The sequence below is a fragment of the Myotis yumanensis genome, unplaced genomic scaffold (genome assembly GCF_028538775.1).
Source record: "Myotis yumanensis isolate MYYU_CA2020_CCGP unplaced genomic scaffold, mMyoYum1.0.hap1 SCAF_14, whole genome shotgun sequence".
NCBI lineage: Eukaryota > Metazoa > Chordata > Mammalia > Chiroptera > Vespertilionidae > Myotis > Myotis yumanensis.
Window position 1 is genome coordinate 31,159,676 of NW_027223765.1, and position 24,945 is coordinate 31,184,620.

Consider the following 24,945-nt stretch of genomic DNA (forward strand, 5'->3'; position numbering starts at 1 on the left):
ATATGCTTCTAAGTTCATGTTAGCTTTTTGCAGATGGGAGGCACTTATTTTGGTCTCTCCTTTCCAGGTAATCAATGATTTTCTGCTTTTGGCTCCAGGTTACTGAAGCCTGGGGCTCTTGGTGTGGAGAGTTCCAGATTAAATGCTGGAAATGGCGAGAGTCATTGAGTAACGCTATCAAAAGGCTGATTAGGTGTCTCATAAGCACCTGGACCCATCAACACCAATCTCCAACTCTCCTGTGCATAGCTGAGCAGTGTCTCCTCTCAAACCCTACAGTGTCCTTCTCATTTGCTTGGCATTTCTTGTTTGGCTCCCAAACCTAGAGAATGAGTGCTGGGGAACATGCACGCGGGATGCTTCAGGTGCAGAGAAAGGGGCCAGGAACCAAGACAGGATGGAGGAGGGAAGACTTAAGACTTGTTATCTGCAGCACTCCAGATTAAGTACCGAAATATAATTAGAAGTGGGTGGAAGAGCTTGTCAAAAGTAAATTTCTCGAAATGAAGACACACAGATAGAGTTAGAGAGAGAGAGAGAGAGAGGATATGTATCAGAGTTTCCTTTAACTTTTTAATGAGGGAACCAGCAAGGTGACAAAATCAGTACGAAAGAAATATGAGAACTAGAGTTTTATATAGTCTGTGAAATAAAAAGGAACGATGAGAAGAGATAGGTAAATTAGTGAGGCCTGAAGGGCAATAAAACTATAACTTTCGAGATTCTTTTCTGACAGCATCTCCCCTTTATCAGTTTTCTATAAATTAGCCTCTAACCTTTATAGAATGCAAAAAATGTGGGTCCTAATCAGTAGTAAACAATAAAGAAAACACAGTTCAGTCCTTCTAGAGCAGGGACAGCAAACTCTTTCATAAAGGCCTAAATAGAAAGTATTTTAGACTTTGTGGGCCATAGGGTCTCTGTTCTGCCCCTGCAGCACAAGGTCTGCCCTAGATAATATTTAAATGAATGATATGGCTGTGTTTCAATAAAACTTTATTTACAAAAACTAGTAGTTAGCTGGATTTGGCCCATAGGCTATAGCTGACTGGTGTTCAAGATAACCTTGAAGACACATAGAATCATCTTTTTAACTTTTTTCTAAGTTTTGATTTTGGTGTGTGTGTGTGTATGTGTGTGTGTGTGTTTTAAATAGGTTTAAAGTAAAAAAAAAAAACAACAGCAAGTGCAAAGGCACTGGGGCATGATCTCATACATTGTATTGGAGAACTATAAGCAAGCGAAAATTCCTGGAGCACCAATATGGGTATATTAGTGATACAAAGAGGGATGAAGTTGGATAGTTAGGGAGGAAATCACCCATCTTTACCTGTAGCAGTAAGTATACTGAGCAATACACCTAAGCAAGAAAGTGAGGTAGACTTGGTTGTAATCCCAACTCTAATCCCAATGCATGACCTGAGAGGATTGAGCTAAACTCACCAAACCTTGTTTTTCCTGCTTCAAAAAATAAAGGTAATATTGGACCTACCCAGAGGGCTGCTGTGACAGTTTAAAGAGGCGATACATTTCTTAGTACTCAGTGGATGATAGTTTTAAATTATAAAATTATTGTTAATATTCCTTATTAATCAAAGCCCAAGGGAGGTCCTAGATAAATGACCATTTGCTGGGAAAGGTGGGTACTGGGATCATGAAGGGCGAGCGGAGAGTCCTGTTGCTCACTGCCTTCCCGTTCAAGGTCTTTGGTCCCTGAGACTTTGTCCTAAAACCACTCAATCTTTCCCTTCAGGACCCAGCAGTGTTCAGAAACCCAGGGTTTCCTGGAATTCCTATTAGGAATCTCCTCACCCCCAACCACTAGCAATTTACAAACAATAAGTGCTCTGGGGACAATTACCTTGTAAACAAGGACACAGTTAGTGTATTTAGAGCAAAGCTGTTGGGTTAACAGCCACATTTGCATTCCAACAATGGATGTGCTAATTACCCATGATTCCTACCTAGTCATGAAAGCCTTAAGAGATTCTTTAAGAAATATAGCAGCCCCTCTCGATTATGGCCCTGTCAGCAGTGTCCCGTCCTTACTCAAAGACACTCTTTAAAATTATACCTAGTATTGGGATTTTTTTTCTAATTGGGGCCAGTTATCTCCTTCAGAGCAGAGGAATTCATCTCTCTCCACCCAACCTCCTGGCACCCTTTGCCAGGCTCCATCTTTTCAGGGAGCTACCTCTGCCTTTCTCAAGTTGCTAGTCTATCTGCCCTCTGTTAGCAGCTCTAAAGCTTCTTCAGATTAACAAATAATAATGATGAAGTGTTTACTCAGGCCCATCCTCTAAGAGTAATAATACAAATGCCATGTGGTGCTATTCATGTTTGCCTGGATTCACCAACAGGCTGTCTGGAGACCAGAGTAGCGGGGACAGCCTCAAGGCCTGAGGCTGCATCAGACTGCAGAGATGCTGAACTCTGAGCGTGGACCCAGGGCAGATCTGAAGGCTAAGAGGACTGCAACACGCTCAGCCTGGGGAATTGGCCTCTTCCATCCATTGCACACTAACCACTCGGGAACGTGCTGGCTTGTGTTGCAATGGCTCCTTGCATTTGGAGAGTAACGAGGCACAGAGCCTTGGTAACTAGGAGAGGGGAGAAGTGGAGAAGGTGAGGCTGGAAAGAGCTATGACAAATTCTCCTGAAAACGGTGAGGGGAGCTTCTCACAGCTGACAGTGCCCTGCCTCCTCGTGATGATGCCGCCCACAGTTGTGTCACCAGAAAGGGACCAGGACCTAGGTGGGTCTCCTGGCATGGTCTGGATTGTGTGGGTTCTTGACTTTGTGCAGGAAAGATTTTATGACAGGAGTCCAGGTGATTTTTAGAATACGTTTAAAGCAAAGGTACATGCCTGAGGAAAGAAGGAAGGCAGCACTGGGTCCTTTGTCTTAAGGGTTTTCTCTCTTTATTAAAGTCGTAATTTTAGGGGAGGTCTCAGTAGAATATTCATCAGCTTTTCAGGTGTGTCCTTTAATACAGTGATTCATCAAAATGTCGTTCTCGGGTCAGTTTGTCTTCAAAGAATGTCATCGAAGAAGGACCAGGACTTAGGCAGATCTTCCCTTCCTCCCCCCCCCAGCATGGTTTGTGTAAACCATTTTCTCCTAGGTGTCCTTGGTTAGGGAAGATAAGACCTTTAGATTTATGACCTGGCTGTAAATTGCTCAGCCATTTAACTATCTGTCTCAGTTTCCCCATTCCACTTGCCAAGGAATTTTCCTAGCTTCTTACTACCCTGCCTCATTTGGGAGGATCCAGAGTTCCACCAGATGCATCAGACTGCAGAGATGCTGAGCTCTGAGAGTGGACCCAGGGCAGGTCTGAAGGCTTCCATCCGGGAATGGGTTGTATTGCCTTCTGTTTGTGTACCTAACTTTGTAAGATTGTGTATCGTTTATGCTTAAAGACACTTTATGCCTTTAATTATGAGTCAGTGGTACCTTTCTATCCACCACATTGCTGTTCCTTGTGACAGTTTTATTTCTGAGTCACTTTTTTGTTCTTTTGAGACTTGCTTTCTTTCTCTGTAAAATGGGAATATTAGCACCATAGAATGGTTGTGAAGCTTAGTGCTTAGCTAGGCATCTGGCATAAGGAGGGTACTCTGTAAAGGTCAGTAGGTAGAGAGCTGTCAACAAGGTGGGCTGATCGGATGCAATGCTGGGGCCGCCTGGACACGCTGCCAGATTTCAGGGGTGAAGGGTCAGCAGGATTTGGAGCAGCCTAGGAAATGTCCTGCAGAAGGAAGGTGTTGTGCTACACGCCATGGACCAGGCAGGTTGAAAGGTAGCCTGGCTGCATGGAGCATTAGGAGGTGACGAAAGGCAGGCTGTGCTGGGTCTCCTCCCTGTCTCCCACTCACAGCACCTCCCACATTCCTGGGGGGGTGGGGATGGACCCTCGTGTCCAGGACATCACAGGAGAGAGGTTTCATTCCACTTGAGGACTGTGCTTATTTCCTCAGTAGGTGAACATCTGTTTGTTGCCTTCGATAAATGTAAATTAATGTAAACTTTTGTCCTTGTGTGAGATTGAATAAAAAGTTAGCCACCGTATTTTGAGCATCTAGCAAAACTCCCATTCGTGCTTGAGCCAAAGATCCTACAACTGAAAGAACTCATTATGAGCTAAGACATGATTGAGAGCTTTTCCCTACAGGGACCTGAGCCGGGGGACACCTATGAAACAGTTGACCTCAATTAAAAGAAATCTTCAAAAGATATTACACTGAAGTGTATATGATCATTTCAGACAATGAGAAGGAGAAAGGAAAGTGAGAACTAACATGGACTGGGTACCAGTTACTGTGACAGGCATGTTACATGTGATGTCAGTCCTAACAATGCCCCAGCCATGTAGCTGGCATCACTATTTTACAGGTGAGAAAACTGAGGCTTGCAGAGGAACAGAGCCCCAAGCCACATGGTTAGTAAAAAGCAAAGCAGATCCTAGCCCTGGCCGGTTTGGCTCACTGGATAGAACGTCGGCCTGGGGACTGAAGGGTCCCAGGTTCGATTCCGGTCAAGGGCATGTACCTTGGTTGCAGGCACACCCCCAGTGGGGGTTGTGCAGGAGGCAACTGAACAATGCTTCTCTCTCATCAATGTTTCTAGCTCTCTATCCCTCTCCCTTCCTCTCTGTAAAAAATCAATAAAATATATATTTTTTTAAAAAGCAGATCCTAAATTGGACCTTAGCTTAACCACATAATAAAGTCACCTCCCTGGACCTCAGTCTGGAAAATGAAGATAAAATGAGATATTTTATGTTAAACTAGCGGCCCGGTGCACAGATTCGTGCACATTAAAGGGAAATTAATTGGAAGAAATATTTTAATATCACTATTCGTCCTTTCTCTATAATAGAAGTGTCAGAGATGAAAGAAAATTAGTAAAATGTATATGAAAATAATATATATATTGATTAATAAATAAACAATAACATTATATAATAACAAAAATATGATATAAAAACAACAAAAACATGATATCAAAACAACATTGATAAAAACAATGACTGATAAATTGTTTAAACTTATTCTAATATCTCCCTGCATACCACATTAAGAGTAAAAACACTTGCAGAGTGCTTGACTAATTTCCCTTATGATGAAGTATTTACAACTTTAACATCACATGCTCTTTGAACTCAAGAGAAAGCAACATATAATTGGCCATGTCCGAAAATGGGTTCAGGTATGAATATTCCTACTCTCTCAAGAGTTTGTCCTTGTGATTTATTAATAGTCATTGCAAATGCTGGCATCATGGGAAACTGTCTTCAAATCAATTTAAATGGGAGGCCAGTGTCAGACACGGACAAATCAATTCTTGGAATCAGAACAACCTCTCCTTCCACAGATCCTGTTAATACTTCAGAGCTTTATATGTATTGTGCATACGCAAGTCAACATTTATTTTTAAATTGCTAGTGCGCGTCATATGTACCGGCCAGTCGGTAGGTCAGAAGGTCAGACAGTCGTACAGTCAGTCACTTAGCCTTTTATATATATAGATTTCCTAGCAAAGGATCAGAGATGTAGTAGGTATCTTAGTTTTTGTTCAATTGTCTGAAATGTCACCAATGAATCATTTGGTCCCATGAATCTTCTAAGGTAGCAATAGTGATTACTTCCCAAGTAATGGGATATTATATCTCATTTTCAGATAACTCTCTGATTCTATATCATATATTATCTCCCATTAATATCAGAAAACCATCTGATGTTCTATCCAAGGGGTATTTTATCAGATGGATAATGATTTCCCTGCTAGGAAGGGCCAGAGAAATTAACTGACCCCACATTCCTGAACACCGCCCCTGGACCAACAACATCAGAGCCACCTTCACGAGCTCACCCTCCAGTTACCCTTCCCCATGGACACACACAGGCTGGCCAATTACCCATTCACAGCCAGACACACAGATGTGAGCAAACTCAGAGGCCTATGGGAGAGGCTGCCGTCTTGACTTTTCCCCTCCTTTCCTAGCAGAGAAACTCCAGAGGTCCAGCTGTTGATGGAAAGCCCACAAACCCTCTTTGGATTGTGGTGGTCTGGTGTGTTAGTTACCATGGCCCCAATCCCCCCGGGCAGCCAGAATAGCTGCTGGCAGGGCAGCCTGCTGCTCACAATCAGGACAGGCCTCAGAGGAAGGTAAGTGTGGAGAGAAAGGGTGTCGCGAACCCCCAGCACACTCAGAGGTATACTCTCAGCACTCAGCAGATCCTGGCATAAAACCTAAGAGCCTCACAGAGAGCAGGTCTGCTCCAAGCAGAGCGCCCAGCAACTCAGGAGGCCCCGTCCTGGGGGTGGCCTAGAAGACACCAGGCACAAAATCATTCTGCCTCCCTTAAGTGTGAGAGTCACAGTTCCCACTGGGCCTGCCGCCTGTCAGCCCACCCCAGACGCTGGCTGTGGTGTGAGATGACTCCACATGCAGTTTCTAAAGACAGGAGGGGCACCTCATGGGCCTCCTCAGGAGGTTGCTGTACAGCTGTGGCCCCACCCATCTCTGCCAACATTCAGGGACCACCTACTGTGCGTCCCTCCTGCTGCTCAGGCATCTTCTCCAGGAGGCCTTCCTGGCCTTCTGCTGGGCTGGGTGGTGTCTCAGTGGGTATCGTCTCCCACCCCAGCATAGAGATTTTTAGTGTTGTTGTCGCTTTAGCACTAAACACTTGACCCAAGATGGTCTCTGAATGGGAGGGAGGCAGCATGGACAGGCACACGGAGCCTGTGCAGAGGAAGGGCTCCAGAACCTACTGTTTGCAGGGCTCAGAGCCTCATGGAGACTCTGTCATCTGCCTCATTCCGTACTTTCTCCGTGCGCCTTTGGGATGAGGTTCAGGGAAGGGGCTATTTGGAACCGAAACTGTCTCATGCGGAGCACAGAGGACTGTGGTTTGAGGGTATCTGGTGCCATCATTTCCAGCTTGGCCAAGGTCATCACTGTGAACCATTAAACCCGGTGCTGAGCTGACCAGCCTCAGTGAGTTAATCCTGAGGAAAATAGGATATGTTTCTGGATTGCATGGCAGAAACGCAGACTCTTTTATTAACCAATAGCTAGGGCTTAAGTATAAAGAGTCCCAGGAGAACCTCTCTCCCCTGTTACAGCGGGAGCCAGGCTGAGGCTGAGAGCTGCTCTCTCCACATCCACCTCTGGGTTAAGCCGTCTCTGATCCCCCATCAGAGCTGATGGCTGGAAGGATGCCTGCTGGGCAGGCTGGGGCTCCCACACTCTGTCAGAAGGTCTCCTCCACTCAGGATTCTGTGAACCCTGGCCCTGCAGTCTCTGAGTGTCAGGGAGACATGGCCAACCCCCTTCCACCTCCCCTTGGAAAAACTTTCTGGAAGCTTCTTGGCTTTTGGGAGCAGCTAGAACTCTTGGAGGTGCTCTGGGCTGGGGGTCCACTGCTGTCCGGATTCTGGTCCCAGTGTGTGGCTAAATGGCCAGTGAGCTCGGGAGAGACTGAACTGTTTTTTGGGAGGGTGGAGGGAGATGTTTCATGTAGAAAAATGCCTGAAATACTTACCTTGCTATAGTACTAGTATTTAAAGATCATTCCCTTAATGAATATGAAAGCACTTAGAAAAAGCATAAGGCAGCAGGCAAGCATTAAGAATGCCGTTCAGCCATGGAAATGTGATTTGAGAGGCTGTGACACTTTCCTGGGTCACACCTTGCATGTGTGAATCCCTGCACAGAGCTGGAAGTGACCCGAGAAATTATTCCAGGTGAATATTATTCTAGTTCTCAACCCTGGTAGCCCATTATTGTCACCTGGGAGCTTTTTCAGAAGAATCAGTTCTTTACCACCACCCCCTCCCATCACTCCAACCCACCTTCCCCTTCATATTTTGATCCTGTTTGTCTGGCGCTGGGATAACCGCTTGTTAAATGCCACAGATGATGTGCACTGGGAGGGAAAGGCGGAACTGACCCAGACTCGCTTTTTGTAAGTGCTGATGCAGTGAGGCTAGGGACTGGCGTGGCTTCCCGCACAGGTAGACTCCCGGACAGTCACCAGGATGCAGAGTAAGCCCAAGGGCAGAAGCCAGAGCCAAATGGTCCCCCCAGGCAGGCCTGGCAACCAAACCCCCTTCTGGCATCCAGGCATCGATGCCAACAGCAACGATCCTGGCATTTAAAGGTGCCATCTCTGAGTCTGTGATCACCCCATGACCCGCCCACAACATCTGCCACCAAAGCTGCCTGGGAGTTAGTGCGGAAGCAGGAGAAGGCAGTTTGTTTGCTGGTGTTTGTGGGAAACACACCTTTTATTCCGGCTCTCCCTCTGGATGCCGAGCTCGTCAGGGCAGAGCTGGGTCCTCTCATCTTTGCATCCCCTGATCCAGGAAATGAAACTAGGAAAAATGTTCGGTGGGTGAATGCTGGGGTGGTTGTGTGAGTGAATGCACGAAGCATCGGGAGTGCTCCAGTGCAAGGCTTCAGTCTAAACCATGAACGCCATGTGATGAAATCCTTTCCGCACTCCACTATCTCTCCTGTCCTAAATTTTAATTAAGTCAGCATAAAAAATCGTTTTGATACTTAGCCAGGGCTGCACTGAGGCTAAACATAATGTGTACTCACACTGAGAAAGGAAAAGGAGAAAGAAATGGGGCTTTTGATTCTTTGCCTAACTCACAATAAGCCATCCATGGTGTTAATTTTTTATAATAACTTAATGACATAATTACTCCCATGCAGGTTGCCTGGAATAGGGAAAAGACAGGAGGATCTCAAAGCCTTTGAAATAGGTTTATCAGGAGTGCTGGCTGGACCTCATACCAGCTGGGTGAGGCTGGCCATAGTGCTTAACCCCTGACACTCAGCAGCTTTATCTGTAAAGAGGATAATGATGTCTGTCTTGCTGAGTTATGGCCGTAGAGGCATAATATGCTCACTTCCAATTACATTCTATTGGCGAGAGCTAGTGGCTTGACCCTGACCTCACTGCAAAGGGGATTTGGAAATGTCCAGGAAATATCTACTTCCTCTTGAAGGGTGGTGAAGCTCAATGTACATTAATTTTCCCCTCCGATTTGCTCATGTGTAATTTAGGAAGGAAGAGCCATGGACTAGAAAACCACTGCTCTGGAAATCAAGTGCCCTAGTTTGAGGCCTTATCTCCTCCTATAATCCTCCCTTTCTATCCCTTCACTCACTCACTCATCAACACGCGTTTGTGAGGTTCCTCTGTGGGCCACGCAGCTGTAGGCTTTAGTTGAGGACAGCATCTGCATCCATGGCCCTAACACTCCGGCAGGGATGCTTGAGGAGGCATGGAGTAAGAAACAGATAAGAAGTAAGTGAGGAGATGACTGGATAAGTAGAATAAGCTCAGGTAGTACGTGCTGTCATAAAAGAAAACCGACTGATAGGATGATGCGTACCTGGAGAGGAGGAGGAGAGGCCTTTGAGATGAGAGCCACTAAGAACAGCCTCTCACAGGAGTGCTCATTTGAGTGGAAACATGAACGTGTGAGTTCCCCATCCAGTCTCCTTCCCTGAGAACTGAGGGCATGGTACCAAAACCAGAAGAGAAGGGCGTGACTTCTGCAATGGTGGGGGGAAGAGCTTAGCAAAAAGATGACAAAACTAAAACGTATTTATCCAAAGCAATCATTTTAGGTCTCTGGAAATTGGCTGAAGGCAAACAAACTGGAGGAATATTATGAATGATTCTGCGCCAATAAATTAGACACTTGTAAAATCTCTTTAAAACATAAATAATGAAAACTGACTCAAAAAGAAAATAGAAAATCTGAAGAGACTTACAAGCAAATAAATTGAATTAGTAATTAAAACTCTTCCCACAAAGAAAGCCCATGCCCAGATGACTACACTGGCGAATTCCATCACAAATTGAAAAAGAAATAATGCCAGTTCTTCAGAAAATATAGGAGAATGGGGGTCTAGTACCATACCCAATAAGACGAACATCATTAAAAAATGACAGACCAATAGCTCTCATATAAAATTTTTCAAAATATTGACAAATCAAACCCACAATATATAAAAAAGTATTTTATGCCATTACCAAGTCAGATATTTATTCCAGGAATCAAAGGTTGGTTAAACATCCAAATATCAATTCATATAAAATACCATCGTATTAGAGTGACCAAAATTAGCAAGGACAAAAGCCACACGGTTATCTTAATAGACACAGAAAAAGCATGTGAAAAAATTCAACATCCACTCAAACTAAAATAGAGAAACTTCCTCATTCTAATAAGCTGCATTTCAAAAAAAACCTATAGCTAATATTATATTTAAGGATAAAAAACTGAAAGCTTTTCTCATAAAATGAAAAGAAGATAAGACTGTCCACTCTCGACACTTCTATTCAACATTGAACTGATGTTTTTTTTAGCCAATTAAATATATATTAAATATATAGGTAATATATATTTAATATATAACTATATAGATCTCTCTCTCTCTCTCTCTCTCTCTATATATATATATATATATATAAAATGATGCTCAGGGTAGAAAGTAAGAGGTAAAAATTGTCTTTATTCCCAGACATAACCCTAGATGTAGAAAAGTCTTCCAAAATAAAAATAAAAAATTCTGCTAGAACTAATGGACAAGTTCAGCAAGTTCTCAGATACAAGATGTATAAAAAAGTCAATCAGGTTTTTATATACCAGCAATGAACAATGCAAAATGAAATTAAGAAAATAATTCCATTCAAAATAGCATCAAAAATAATAAAATTCCTAGGAACAAATTTAACAAAAGTACAAGATGTGTACACTGAAATTTATTTTTAAAAAATTGCTGAGAAAAATTAAGAAATATCTAAATCAGCAATTTTCAACCTTTTTCATCTTGTGGCATATACAAACTAATTGCTAAAATTCTGCAGCATGGCAAAAGTATATATTTTTGATATGACAAAAAATAGGTATAATTTTGATTCATTCACACCAGATAGGTATCGTTGTGTTGGCTGTTGTCGCATTTGTATTTGACAATCTAAGGAAAAAGAGGTCAGTGCCCCTGACTAAATAGTCAGGTATTGCATGTTTTAAAAATTCTTGTGGCACATCCGTTGAAAATTGCTGATCCAAATCAATGGAGAGATAGTCCAAGTTCATGGGTTGAAAGATTCAACATTATTACCGTGACAATTTCCCACAAATGGATCTACATATTCAATACAATCCCTATCAACATTTCAGCAGGATTTTTTGCAGATAATGACAAGCTGATCCTTTAAATGCATAGAACTCAGAATAACCAAGAACAATTTTGAAAAGGAAGAATAAAGTTGGAAGACAGACTTTGTAATTTCAAAACTTACTATAGATCTACAATAATCAAAACAATGGGGTACTGGTGAGAGGATGGGAATATAGATCAATGGGACAGAAATGAGAGTGTAGAGAAAAGACCCTCACATTTGTGATCAAGTGATTTTTTAACACAGGGGGAAAGGGTAGTCTTTTCAACAAATGCTGCTAGGATAATTGGATATCCACATGCAAAATGATGAATGTAGATTCTTGCCTCACAAAATACAAAAAGCTAACTCAAAATGAATCATTAATTAACTTACATGTAAGAGGTAGAATTAAACCATTAGACTAAAACAGGAGAAAATTTTCATGACCTTGGGTTAGGCAAGGAATTCTTAGATATGACACCAAAAGCATGATCCCTAAAACATTGATAAATTGGACTTTATAAAAGTAAAAAACTTTGGTGCTTCAAAAGGTACCATTAAGAATATGAAAAGGTAAGCCATAGACTTGGAGACAATATTTGCAAATCATATATCTGATAAAGGACTTGAGTGCAGAATCGAACTGTTCCTGGAGGCAGTGCTGAGAGAAGTGCCATAGGAAACACGAGCTGGCTCCTCTGCCAGGACCACTGCACCCCCTTCATCTGACTCACTCACATTCTTCCTCCAGAGCCGCTTACCTGTTACCTCCCTGACACTTGGCCCTTATCACCTCCCCAAGTGCATGGAACTGTCTGCAAGGAGCGGAGAGGGACAACACTACAAGGTCCGATTCCAGACCCACCACTTAGTAGCTGGGTGGTCCCACACCTCTTGCTGAACTTCTCGGACCCTCTGTATTCTCAACTGTAAAGGTGACCTATTCTGGGTTGTGGTGAGAATTAAAGAGGATCATTCATAGATAAAACACCCAGCATGTGATCAGCACCTAACAAATGCTTCTGGGCAGGAGTATCCACACAGAGGCTGAGGGAGACAGGAGGGGCTTCCTGGAGGAGACTCCATGGGACTAAGGCTAGCCTCACAGGTAGGTGGCTTTGGGGATGTGCAGAGGACACAGGGCCTCTGTGACTCCAGGAGGAAAGGCTCAAAAGTGGAGAAACCCAGGTGAAGGGCAGAAGCTGTCCTGGCTGGAGGAAATAGCATCAGGAGGCAGGAAGAATGGGACACAGAGCCATCCAGAGCCCGCTGGAGGGCACAGTCCTTAGCCTCAATGGAGCCCCACTCCTCGTGTGTCAGACCCAGGCAGTCTCATCTTTCCTGCTGGTTCCAAGTTGTCATTAATTCTCAACTGGTCCTTGTCTCCACCTATGCGTAAAGGCCCCCCAAATAATCCCTGGGAGTCCTCGGAAAGCTGCACCAGCACCCAGCACACACCCGGGTCTCTCCAACCCTGGCTTTCATCGGGCCCACCTCTGTCTCGCCTTTAGTAAGAAAGCAGAGAAGTTGCCCTCTCTCCAGAGAGCCCACTGCATGCTATCCATTTACTGTGGAAGTTTCAGAATTGTATTTTATAGCATCGCCATTCATTGATTTTCTTACTGTGTTCTGTGAGAGCTTTAAGTGAGAACAATCTGGGAAGCAGTTAGAAAGAAAGGTGGGTGACACCTTCCTGTACCTCCCACATAGCCAGCATGTAATTGAGGCATTTTAACTGACAATTTCCTCCTCTCTAGGAGAGTGGACCCTGAGGGCAAGGACTTGCCATCCTTCCTGGGTCACGCTGCCCACTTCAAACAGATTCAGTAGCAGTTTTTAAGTAAATGAATGTATTTCTGGCTAGATTATGGCTGTTCTGTTACCTGGCAGCAGCTAAGACCCGTTGTTTAGGTGAGGAAGAGTAGTTAGTAAATTCAACTAAATTCTAGGCACTTTGGCTTACTATTTAATTGTCTTGTGTAAAATTCATCAGCAGCCACTGTAAGTCAATACTGAGTCAGGGAAAGGTATTTGCATGTCACAAGCCTTTATGAGCTTCCTCCCTGCATTTCCCAGCAGGCAGCAGGGTTTGCGGGCCTCTGATGTCACTAATCAAACCTGGGGCCACAGATACTAGCAGCGATACTCCATCCCGGAAGGTCTGTGTGTGGATGGAGCCCCGCTTGGCTAATATACTTGCTGTCCTTTTGGCTCAGAAACCAAATCTGATCAGTTGATGTATCTACCTTGCATTGTCCAATGTGGTTTGGTTTCATTAGCTTTTAATAAAAACTAAAAAAAAATGATTTGCTTTAAATATTTAAAAATCGGGAGATTTCACATAAAAATAATCTGAAGAAGCCAACATAAGTTCCTCAATTTCTGCTTGGCCACAATTAGTGGGAGCCAAAAATAGCCCATCCATTTGGACCCAGCATTAGCACTCCTGTGGCCACAGCTCCCACCATCACATGTCGTCCTTAACTCAGCCTGCTCCACTCACTTTGTCATTTAGCCTTGTATTTCCTCCAGGAGCTGAAATTGCCGACAGTGAAGGATTAAGCCTATAGATGGACACAACTGCCCCATCATGGGTAGCGCCATGCACAGCAGATAGTCGGTCCCCTATAAGTTGTTTCTGGGTATCATTTTATGTTGCAGGTGTGTAAAATTATCAAAATGTGAAATGACGTAATTATTGTGAGGATCAATAAGGATTATTTCCATGGGGTTGTGGGGTCATATCTTCAGTCTGCAAGCTCCCTGCTTCAGGGAGGGTTCATTTCCATGACTTGTCCAGAAACACCCCCTATCAGTCATGCAGTCATGGGACTAACCAAGGTGGCTTCAGAAGACAGGACATGACGTGTCAACAGATTGTCTAGAGGGGTCTGGGGGTGGCGCAGGGCCGGCTTCTCAACCCTGGCTCTGTGTTAATGCAAAGTCTGAGCCCACCCCTCCCCCACACACACACCAGTATTGATTCAGTTGCTCTCAGGTGAGCCCTTTACCAGCGTATGTAAAAGCTCTTCATGCTGACTCTCATGGGCTGGCCAGGTGGAGCATCACCGGTACCATGGAAGTCTGTCTTCTTAAGGTCAAGTATCATGGGGCTGCAGTGCAGTCGTGGATGGAGAGCATGGGGCCTCTGCCTCCCCACCAGACCAAAGACCTACGATGATTTCATGCTCACCTGATTCCTTCACCCAACACAGGGCCTGGCACATGGCAGATGCTCAGTATATATGGATGGAAGGAAGGAAGAAGGGGAGAGAGGAAAGAAATTCCTACGGAAAGCTTGTAACCCCTGTTTGTACTGATTTTGTAGTTCTAGAATATGGTTGTGTCAGGTTTGAAGGAAGAGGGAGGAAACCCCAATATAACTCCACCGGCCTGAGAGCACTTTATTTACCCAGCATGCCCTCTGAGCATTTTAGTGTAGAGCATAAGTGGGAAGTACACACAGCTGGAAAAAGAGAGCCATTCTGGCTGACAGAAGAACATATACAGCCATACCTTGTTCTATTGCACTTTGCTTTATTACACTTCACAGATGTTGCATTATTTACAATTTGAAGGCAAGACCTTTCATCAACAAAACAATTACAACTTGGTTTTTTGAGATACTCGCTTCATTGCAGTAGTCTGGACTGAGCCTGCATTACCTCCAAGGTATGCTCACATACACTTCAAGGACGAGCTGACTTCGGGAGCTGAATGACTTTTTCGAATGCCCATCTCCCAGTAGGGGCCATGGTGGGCACATGATATTTCTTCCCTCAGATTCCCAGTACCGCCACTCCCAGGCCCACCACACCCTCCTGCCCCCAACCAAACACACACTCCACACCCACCTCCAGCCACTCAGCTGGGAAAGCCAAGTGACTCTAGATATCAAACACTCTCTGAAAGTCTGCAACTTCCACAAGTGTGTGTCTCATAAAAAGTTAAACACCTGCTAAGTGAAAACAACACCTTTGCTGTCTTCCTGGCAAACACCTTCTTCAGGAATTTTCTCACTTCTCAGAGGCGACATATTTCACCAGCAAGTCCCCTGGCACCGAAGCTGCTAAAAGATAAAGGGAGTCAGGTAAAGTGTGCCCTGTAAGAGCACTGCAGGTGCTCCTGGAGGCCGGGACCTGAGAGGGCTTTGGGAAGCGGAGGGGTTCAGGACCACAGGCAGGTGGATCTTCGAAGATAAGGGGTGGCTGGCCCTGGGAGACATGGGCCTGGATGTTTGTTGCAAAAGAAAATCTCTTCAGAGGACTAAGGAGAAAACATGTGCAGCTGGAACACAGGGTGTGAGGGTGTGGGAGACAAGGAGCTGACACATACTAAGGGCCAGACACCTGCCAGGCATTTTTATATGTAAGCTAGTTTCCCCAGGCCTCGCCGATCTTTGATATAAATGAGACCCCCATACCAGTAACTGGTAACATGCTATAAACATGCATGTTCATAACATTCAGGCTGTTCTTGACATTAGTGTGATGTTCTGCAGTTCCCAGAAGGTCTCATATGACCTTCCTGAGTCATCCCACATTCCTCCAGTTATGGGTTGAATTGTGTGTCCCCAGAACTCATTCCCTGAAGTCCCAATCCCTCAGACCTCAGAACATGACCTTATTTAGGGATAGGGTCTTTGCAGATGTAATTACTTAAGATGAGGTCGTTCAGGAGTAAAGTGGGGCCCTAGTCCAGTAGGACTGTGTCTTCATAAAAGGGGGGGATTTGGGCACAGATGCACACAAATGGAGAACACCATGTGAAGGTGAAGGCAGAGATTGGGTCGATGCCAGCAAAGGCTCAAAGAGAGGCCTGGACAGATCCGCCCCCACAACCCTCAGAAAAACCAACTCTGCTAATGCCTTGCTCTCAGACTTCTAGCTTCCGGAACTGTGAGTCAGTAAGCTTCTGTTGTTTAAGCTGCCCAGTTAGTGGTGCAACCTGAGGAACCCCATATACTCTCCAACCCTGGCTTTCATCGGGCCCACCAAGGGGCTTTCCTGTAAACCCTGCCCTGCCCTCCGGGTGGCCACCTGGGTCTGGGCATGTTGAGTCCAGCCCGAGCTCATACTATAGCGTCAGCACCCATCATCCAATGTAATCCTTCCTAAAGAAAGCCTGAGAAGGAAATGAAATCGTTATTTTCAGCCAAGTAACTGCAACTGAGTGAGATTATAGGACTAGCCTAGGGCCACACATTCCTTAATTACAGGGTTTCTCCATTAAACCAGCTATGGTACATTAGCCAGATAGTGCATGTTCAGCAAATCTGTGGTCGGGGAGCTTCCTATTAAACAGTGGCACTGCCTGTAAGCAGGCATGCTGCCTGCATCTAACCCTAACCCTAGGGACACACCCACAATGTCCGTCTCTCCCTTCCTGCGCAGATGTGGAGTTGTGCATTGCTGCTTCATGATGGGCCAGCGATGCCAAGCCAGCAACTCCCGCTCAGCACTGGGTTTATTATTGGGGGATCTGGGAGGAGCAGGAGTAACTGCAAGGACAGGATGTGGGATGCATCTGGAGAGGGTGTGAGCAGGTAGGGATGTCCCAAGCCTGAGAAATCCCGAACCAGGGAGGGTTAATCAGGAACTCAGTTTACTAGTGGCTGCCTGGAATTCCACACCTATAGAAGCACGCCTTTGCCCCTGGCCATATGCTCCTCATCATTCCCAGGCTGACATCAACATTCCTTACTCCATGAGACCATCTCCAATCTGGCCTCTACCTCCTTGTTGGCCTGTCTCCAACTTCTCCATAGTCATCCCTTTCTTCAGCTGTGCCGAGCCACTTGCTCTTCTCTCCCAAGCACCACGTCCTGACTCATTTCCCAGCTTTTGCTCATGTCCTTGGTTTTGCTGTAGCCTTTTCCCATTTCCCAGTTAGGGGGGCCTCCTTCTGGAAGCCATCTCTAAATGCTTGGTTCTATTGTTCTTAAACTGGGCGGGGTGTCCCTTGTCTACTCCCAAAGGTCTTGGCTCATCTCCCTCATAGCATATTGCCCAGGAGGGCAATTATCTGTCTAGTTCTCTGTCTCTCCCACTGGACTGTGATCTTCTCAAGGGCAGGCCTGTAACTTACTTTCGCCTGCATCCCCAGTACCTACATAGTCCGCACTGAATGGTTTGAATAACTAGGCTAACTAAACCCTCGAACAAAGGGATGTCTGTGTGGGTGGCTAACCCAGTGAGTGGTCTTAGTGTGAATTATTTACATCACCCCCTTTTTATGAAAGAAAACTTTGATAGCTTTGTCAGGAGTGAACATGAGGGCACTTGGCAGAAAAAAAGAAGGGGAAGGTGGGGAAAGGTGGGGAGTGCCTTGCCAACACATTTTGCTGATTTTAATAACTTTAGGCCATTTGGTGTCACCAACTGTCATGCAACAAAATCCCCCTGAACCCAAGAATTTCTGCTCTAAATGCAAGCACGGGGAGGTGCATCTGAACACAACCTTCAGAACACAGGCAGCTCCATCAACATGCGGGTGAGATGGCCATTGGACCATCCTCCCAAACAGTATTAGTTACACGAGATACTCTGCAAAAAGGTAGTTCCAAGAATGCATGGTCTTGGAAACACTAGTTCTCTTGGAAATTGACAATACAAATTAGTACATTAACTCTTGCAGTTAAGAAACCTGTTTTTAACTCACCTTTTTCCAAACATAGGTAGCCATAAAGAGATCTGTGAGTGTGTATGAGATCCATTAAGAAATGGCAAAGCAGCCCAGCCGGTGTGGCTCAGTGGTTGAGCACAAACACGGGCCCCTCATCCCTAGGAACCAAGACATCATGGTTTGATTCCTAGTTAGGGCACATGCCTGGGTTTAGGGCTTGATCCCCGGTAGGGGGCATGCAGGAGGCAGCCAATTAATGATGTTTCTCTCTCATTGATGTTTCTATCTCTCTCCCTTCCTCCCTGCCTAAAAATCAATAAAATCATGTTAAATAAAAAGAAATGGCAAAGCATACTGTAGCAAAGATGGTCATGATACTATTTCAGCATTGACAGGATGAGATAATCTCATTGGAACTTTGAGGACTGTTGTTGCTTATTCTTGGGAAGCTCAGCTCAGCCATCAGGACATTATGACCTCTTCCCCCTTCTGCTCCTTGAGTGAGTTCCAGGCATAAAAACATGGCCAGTGTTAACAAGGACCTTTTTGGGTGGAAAATGATCAGCTTTCTGCCTCACTGCACTCCCACTGAAGGTCCCCCAGAGGCTGCGCTCCTCTGTGCTGTCTGTCACACCAACAGGACAATCAGAGACCAAGAGCCAGAAGAAACTCCCCCTCCTCCCTTGGAGGAGGCTGGGGGTGCGCAGCTGGCACGTGGAGACATCCTTTGGGGAAAGAGCTCTCTAAGTGTGCAGGCCACGGGCAATCAGTGCTGTTGGCTCAGGAGGGAGACAACTCTATTTTAGGGCGAAGGAACAATCACTCTGACCTACATACACCATCACGCATGAGGCTGTAACAGTGAGAAAGTCAGGGAGACGGAATCGTCTCTTTAAAGAGTGAAGTGGAGTGTGCCTTGCCCGTCAGCGGGAGGGAAAGGGGTCAGAGCAAATTGACCGGAGGCTCCTGACAGCACTGGGTACAAACACGGGCCCCTCATCCCTGCCAGGACTTGCTGGAGGCCCCTCGTGGACTGGACATCTCACATGCCCTCAGCTCCTTTCTCTTCCTAGTGGCTCAGGCTCCAGACCCTTCTCTCCATCTCCGCAGGCCCTCATCACTGGGTGGGGGGCCTCCATTGTCTGCTGCCGGGCCTCCTGTCCAGCTCATCCCCTCTGTTCCTCTGCGGAGCGCTCTCCTACAGGACAGAATCCTTCACCTGCCAGACTCTTCAACTTCAGGATGTGCCCGAACTCCTTCCCATTGACTTTCACATCAGAGCCTTTTGTGATCTGACCCTTAAACATTTATTGTTTAACTCTGTGACCTTAAATTCAATGACAAGAGCTAGGTTAATTAACCTGCCTGTTCTATGCCTTTGCTCAGGCCTTTCCTGACTCTTCTTTCTCCTCGCTATCTTTTTCTCCTCCTCCTCCTCCTCCTCCTCCTCCTCCTCCTCCCCCTCCTCTTCCCCCCCTCCTCCTCCTCCTCCTTCTCCTTTCCCCCTCCTCCTCCTCCTTATCTTTCTCCTCTTGCTATTCTTCGTCCTCCTCCTCCAAATACTACCATTCTTTACAACCAACTGATATTCTACATCCTGCCTGGGGTGTCTTCACAGAGTGATCTCTGCTAGAACCTACTAGCAAATATGCTAGTAACATTAGCCTTCCTTTCATGTCTTCTTAGCTAATTTCCATAGGTATCTTTTTTGCCCAAATGAACATATCTATTTTTTTTGTTTGTTATTTCATGAATTTCTATTCTTTGGGTTTGCAGTTTCTTTGAAATACTAATAAAATTGATAAACTTCTGCTAAGGATGATCAAGTTAAAAAGAAGATATAACCAATAGCAGGAATGAAAAAAGAAGCCATCAGATGTTATATGATAATAAAATGGCATTATAAATGACTATGACAATAAATTTGAAAATGTAACTGATGTAAACAAATGTCTAAAAATACAACTTTTCAAATTGATGCAGGAAAAAATGGAAAACCTAAGTGATCCTATAATTCTTCAATAGACGGAACCAGAAATTTTTCACAGTCAGGTACCTTTCTCTTTGACCATGCTGGGAGCTCCCTGAGGGCATCATAATCTGTCTCAATATTGCCTGAATGGTGTTGGCTGTCAGACCCTTTCCAGTACTGGTGAGGGCTGGGAGGAGGCCAGCTGCTCACAGACAACTCTATCGCCCCAGTGATTTCCTCTGGCCGTACCAGCCCAACCCAAAGCCTCTGTGCACTTTGCAGAATTTGCACAGATGGACAAGCTTCAGCCTTCTGCCTCCCTCTCCCCCTCCAGGAGCCAGGGTGGTGGTTCTGGATCCTGATGCGCGGACTCTCTGACGGACTGTATGTCCGGGCACTGCTCTTTGCTGCTCGCAAATGTCGTTGAGGGACCGAAGGAGAGCAGCCGATCTGGCTCAGTTTTCATCCTCGTGCATTACAGAGGCTGGCATGGGAGGAGGCGCACATTGCAGGGGAGAGGATTAAAGGGAAAAGGAATGGACAGATGTCCTGCTCTGCAGCCCGTGGGGCTCTCTAGCCAGAGAACATGTGCTGGGGACTCCTTGCTCTGGGAAGACAGTACTGGGGTGGGGGGGTTCTGTGCCCCCACAGTGACTGTCTTGCTTGGAAAGGCCCTGGCTGTTTTTGTTCAGAGAATCCACCCTTTGAGTCTATGCCCCGGGGACAAGTGAGCTCTATCTTCTTAGCCATTTTGTTTTATTGACTGATTACCCTAGTTTTATCGTTGGTAGATTATATTCCTTCAGTATTCACTTTGCTCTTTTGTTTCTTGTGCTTTCATTGTTCTTAGCTGATGTACGATTTAATGACTTTTTTAATCTCACATTTACTTTTATCCATGGCTTATATTTTATCTGGTTCTCTCGTCATATTCAACTTTTATTTTGAGCTTTATTTTTTATGTCATTCCTTTTGATTTTACCCTTGTTACTTGCCTTTTATGCTGTTTTTAAATGACGTTTGTTTTGACTTATCTCATGTTGACAGCATACTATTTCTCTATTGTCTTTTGTGCTCCTTAATTACTGAGGTGGAGTGGTGAAGGAAGCAGTTGTGAAGATTGCCCAGTTTTGTAGAAGAGACATATTGAGTGGCCAGAAATAGGAAGCCACTCGGGCTAACTCCATACACTGAAGGCTTATTGGAAGGATAGAGGCAAATAGCAAAGAAATGAAGTGCAATAAGGATATTCAAGTCTCATTCAAAATGGAAAAGTATCATCAGCAACTGCCTTCTCCGTGTGCCTCTCACTCTCAGGTCCCTTGCTTCTTCCTTTCTGCTTGTCCGTTTCATGCACCCTCTGCGAGCAGTTGAGGTTGGCTTGCCCACGGCCCAACCTGCCCACCAAGCTTCAGGGGGCAGGCCCGTAGTCCAGGACCCGCGGCCATCTAACTGACCCCATCACTATTGACCAGTTCCAAATGCCAGGGAGAGAGGATCGCACTCTCTCCCTGGCAGCTCAGCGTGGCTCAGTTTTCAACTTCCACCCCCCATCCCACCTCCAACAGCTTCGCCATCAGGGTGGCAACACGTAGTACTAACAGCTGCACCTTCTGGGCTGTGCGGGCACGCTTCCTAACCAAGGGCAGTGATAGACGGGGGATGGAGGGGGGCTGGATGCTTTCCTCCTCCCAAATGATCCTGCAGGAGCAGCATAACCTCCCCCAAAGATGCCCCGCCGTTCCTCATCATCCCTCTCTCTTATTATTCAGTTAAGTAGAAACTGGCCAGAATACAGTTCCCCTTCCCAAGGTGCTAACCCTTCACGGATTTTGCTTTTCAATGCTGGAACAAAGTTGTGTTGTCCCATCACATTCTAACCAGTCCCTGTGAGGAGTTGTGCTGTAGATCCAGTGTCTTGTCTGACTAGACAATCCCAGGACAGATTTGCCAACAGGAGAGCAGTGTCTCGGTTTCACTGAAATAAGCCACGATGCTATTTGCAGCATCCCCATTAGACTCCTTGGAAGGAGGCATAATGGAAGGCCCGTACGCTCAGTGTAGGATCATTCTTCTGTCAACATGTCTTGATGAGGTCTTAAAGCTGACATGGCTCACCTTCCACCAATTGGACTCTTGCTCTGAGTGCTTCCTCATTCCTTCCTCCTGGTAGCAGATCCATATAAGAATTACATGGATGGCATGTAGTAGATGCTCAGTAAATAGGTGGTGAATGAACTGCAAAGCCATCTGACCCTAACGGAGGAATGGAAGTAATATCTGCACTTATCTATTATGTTCCAGGCATTTCACACACTTGGGCTGCACAAAGCCACTGCCTACAACCTTCCAGACTTAATGGAATTTCCCCAAAGACTAAGAGTTCCCTGTTGACACTAGGAAAAATGGAGTTGAAATGCAGTAAACTTAACCTGTGTATCTGTCATTGAACCTATACTGTTTGTCAGAAACCTGAGACCTAGACTTTCTCACTGACACCAGGACTCCATGGCCATTTGAAAGTGACTCTGGGGAAAGCAGCAGGGGGGTGGGAGGGGCATTAGGATCCATCAGGGAGGCCTTCTGTAGAGTGGGGGAAGGAACATGAGCATGAATGAGATGGTGACTGTAGCCTAAGGGTCACTGGTTATGTGGCCTTGGGTGAGGCTCATAACCTCTCTGAGCTCTTGTGTATTTTTCTCTAAAATTCGGTAAAATAACTAGCTCTCGGGAATGTAGCCAGGATTAAGTGTGCCCATATGTGTGAAACGCCACATCTAGTGCTTGATTATAGATGGCTCTACCCTTCCCTGGACCGTCCAATCGGTGTGACTTAAATCATAGTCTGAGCCTGGCTGCCGCCCGCTGAACTGCGTGAGGCCTGAAGTCTGCAGCGGTCATTGTTGACTGTCAGCATTAGATTAGCAGCCGGGCTTCCCCTGTGATAGCACATGCTGCCCCATCCCCACCTGCTGTCTGGAGGGAGGGGTGCTAATTGAAAATCCCCAAAGGGCCCCCACGTTCTGGAAGAAGGAAGAGGCAGAGATGAGTCACTCTCCCTTGGTTGCTGCTGGGTGTGTATCAGCAGGAGTTGAGACCATCTCATTTAGCAGACAGGGCCCTGCTGCTTTCTTTCCTTTAAAAAAAAAATTGTTTGTTTTTTCATTTATTTCAGAGAGGAAGGGAGAGGGAGAGATAGATAGGAGCATCAATGATGAGAGAGAATCATTGATCGGCTGCCTCCTGTATACCCCACACTGGGGATCGAGCCCACAACCTGGGCATGTGCCCTGACAGGGAATTGAACCGTGACCTCCTGGTTCATAGGTCGACGCTCAACCCTCTGAACCACACCAACCGGGCAGCCTGCTGCTTTCTTGCTGCCAGTCTCAGCTATCAGCCTGACCCCCAAACAAGCAGATGATCTCTGGATCCTATTGAGAGGGATGTGCTCCCAGGGGACTGATCCCCGGGAGGTCAGGGTCACTAGGAGGTTACTAAGGGGGGGAGGAGGAGACCGTGGCTCTTCAGAGTAGCTCATTGGCTGAGACGAGCTGAGGGTCACAGAACAGTCCCTGAGCAGGAGTCCACCCCACAAGTGGGGAGGCCGGATCCCTTTCCAGGGAGGCTGGCAGTAGAGTGGTGGAGCTTGGTGATGAAGTCTCCTGCTGGGGAGGGAATGGGAGGCTGTACTTTAAAGTAAAATAGCAAAACATAATAGGAGCTTTAAAATAGCCATCCTCTTTGACTCAGTATTTCCACTTCCAGGAATTAATCATCATTTTCATGATATTTTTAAAAATATACAAAGTTGTTTATGTCAGTGCTATTTATGTTGGAAAAAGGTTAAAGATGTTTGCCACAGTCAGAGAACGGAACATTATGCAGCCACTGGAAGCAATTCTCGGAAAAAGTCTTTAATAAGCTAGGAAAATGCTCTGCTAATAGGAAACACCAGGACACGGAATTGTATGTAAAGCCTCGTCTCTGCTGTTTAACAGAAGTTCACTGCAAGAAGATTGAACATAAATATGCCTAAACGTTACGGTTGGTTGTTCCCCAGAAATAGGGCCACCATTCTTTTTTACCTTTTTATATTTCTAACTTTTATCTACAGAGCATAAAGATAAAAATGGAAAATGAGACAATAAAGCCAAGAGATACAGGTGTGAGTGATACCAACCCTAAAGAAATGGACTCCAGCGGTCGCATTCCAGTCACCAGCAGGGACTTTCTGTGGGATCGGCCCCTGCTGCCTTGTGCATATGGAATGACCCCACCCGCACGGCGGTCTCTGTCACTGACTGTTGATCCCACTCTGACTATGCTGGGCTCTGGGAACAGCCAGAAATGTGTGTGAGGGGCCTGTGGGAGCCAGGTGATCCCCTCAGAATCAGACCCTGTCCTAGGGCCCTGGTGGGGAGCAGGCCCCTGCTGTGGCCTGACGCTGTTTCCTGAAAAACAAAAATCAAATAATGCATCCACCTGTGCTCTGAGAGTGTCCAGCCAGGTGTAAATTGGAATGCTTATCAGACTGGCTCCCTCAAAGGGCAACACATAACAGTGAAATAATAGCAGGTTTCTTTATGGTCCCTTTTGTTAAAATCCTCGAGAATTCCTTTTTTTAAAAAATTCTGAAATTCCTCCAAGTTTTGGAATTGTTGACAAGAATTATTTTTGTTTCCTCAAGAAAATCTGGTCAGAGGCATAAAGCCTAGTTAAGCACCTTCAACAAATGCTGAAGGGCTCTCCTGGTGACGCTAGTTGCTCACCCCACAAAGAAAAACCACCCCCACCCCCACCTGTGACCCACGCCGGGCCTCTGTGGCTGACCCTGATGCATCATTCTCCATTTATTTCAACCAGCACAACCTGGCTCCACTATGTGCTGGAACCTTCTATGAGCAGGACACAGATAGGAGACCCTGCCTGGCTGGACTGAGTGTCCCTTCCACGATCTCCTCCCCCTCTCCATTCCCAGGGCTTCGCAGGGGACCCAGGTGGAGTCAAAGGGCAGTGTTGCCACTCAGAAGGCAGGGGTGTCTCCCTCGGGTTTGGTTTCTGTTCGTTTCCTAGGGCTGCCATAGCAAAGTGCCACAAACAAAGTTGCTTACAACAATACAAATGTATTGTCTCGTGGTTCTGAAA

The 24,945-nt window shown here is 45.8% G+C and overlaps 1 protein-coding gene across 1 annotated transcript in view; it reads left to right on the plus strand.

Moving 5' to 3' along the window:
* The window catches only part of CLSTN2 (calsyntenin 2), a 554,129-nt gene that overhangs the window by 373,786 nt on the left and 155,398 nt on the right, over positions 1-24,945 (plus strand). The gene's annotated exons all lie outside the window — the stretch shown is intronic.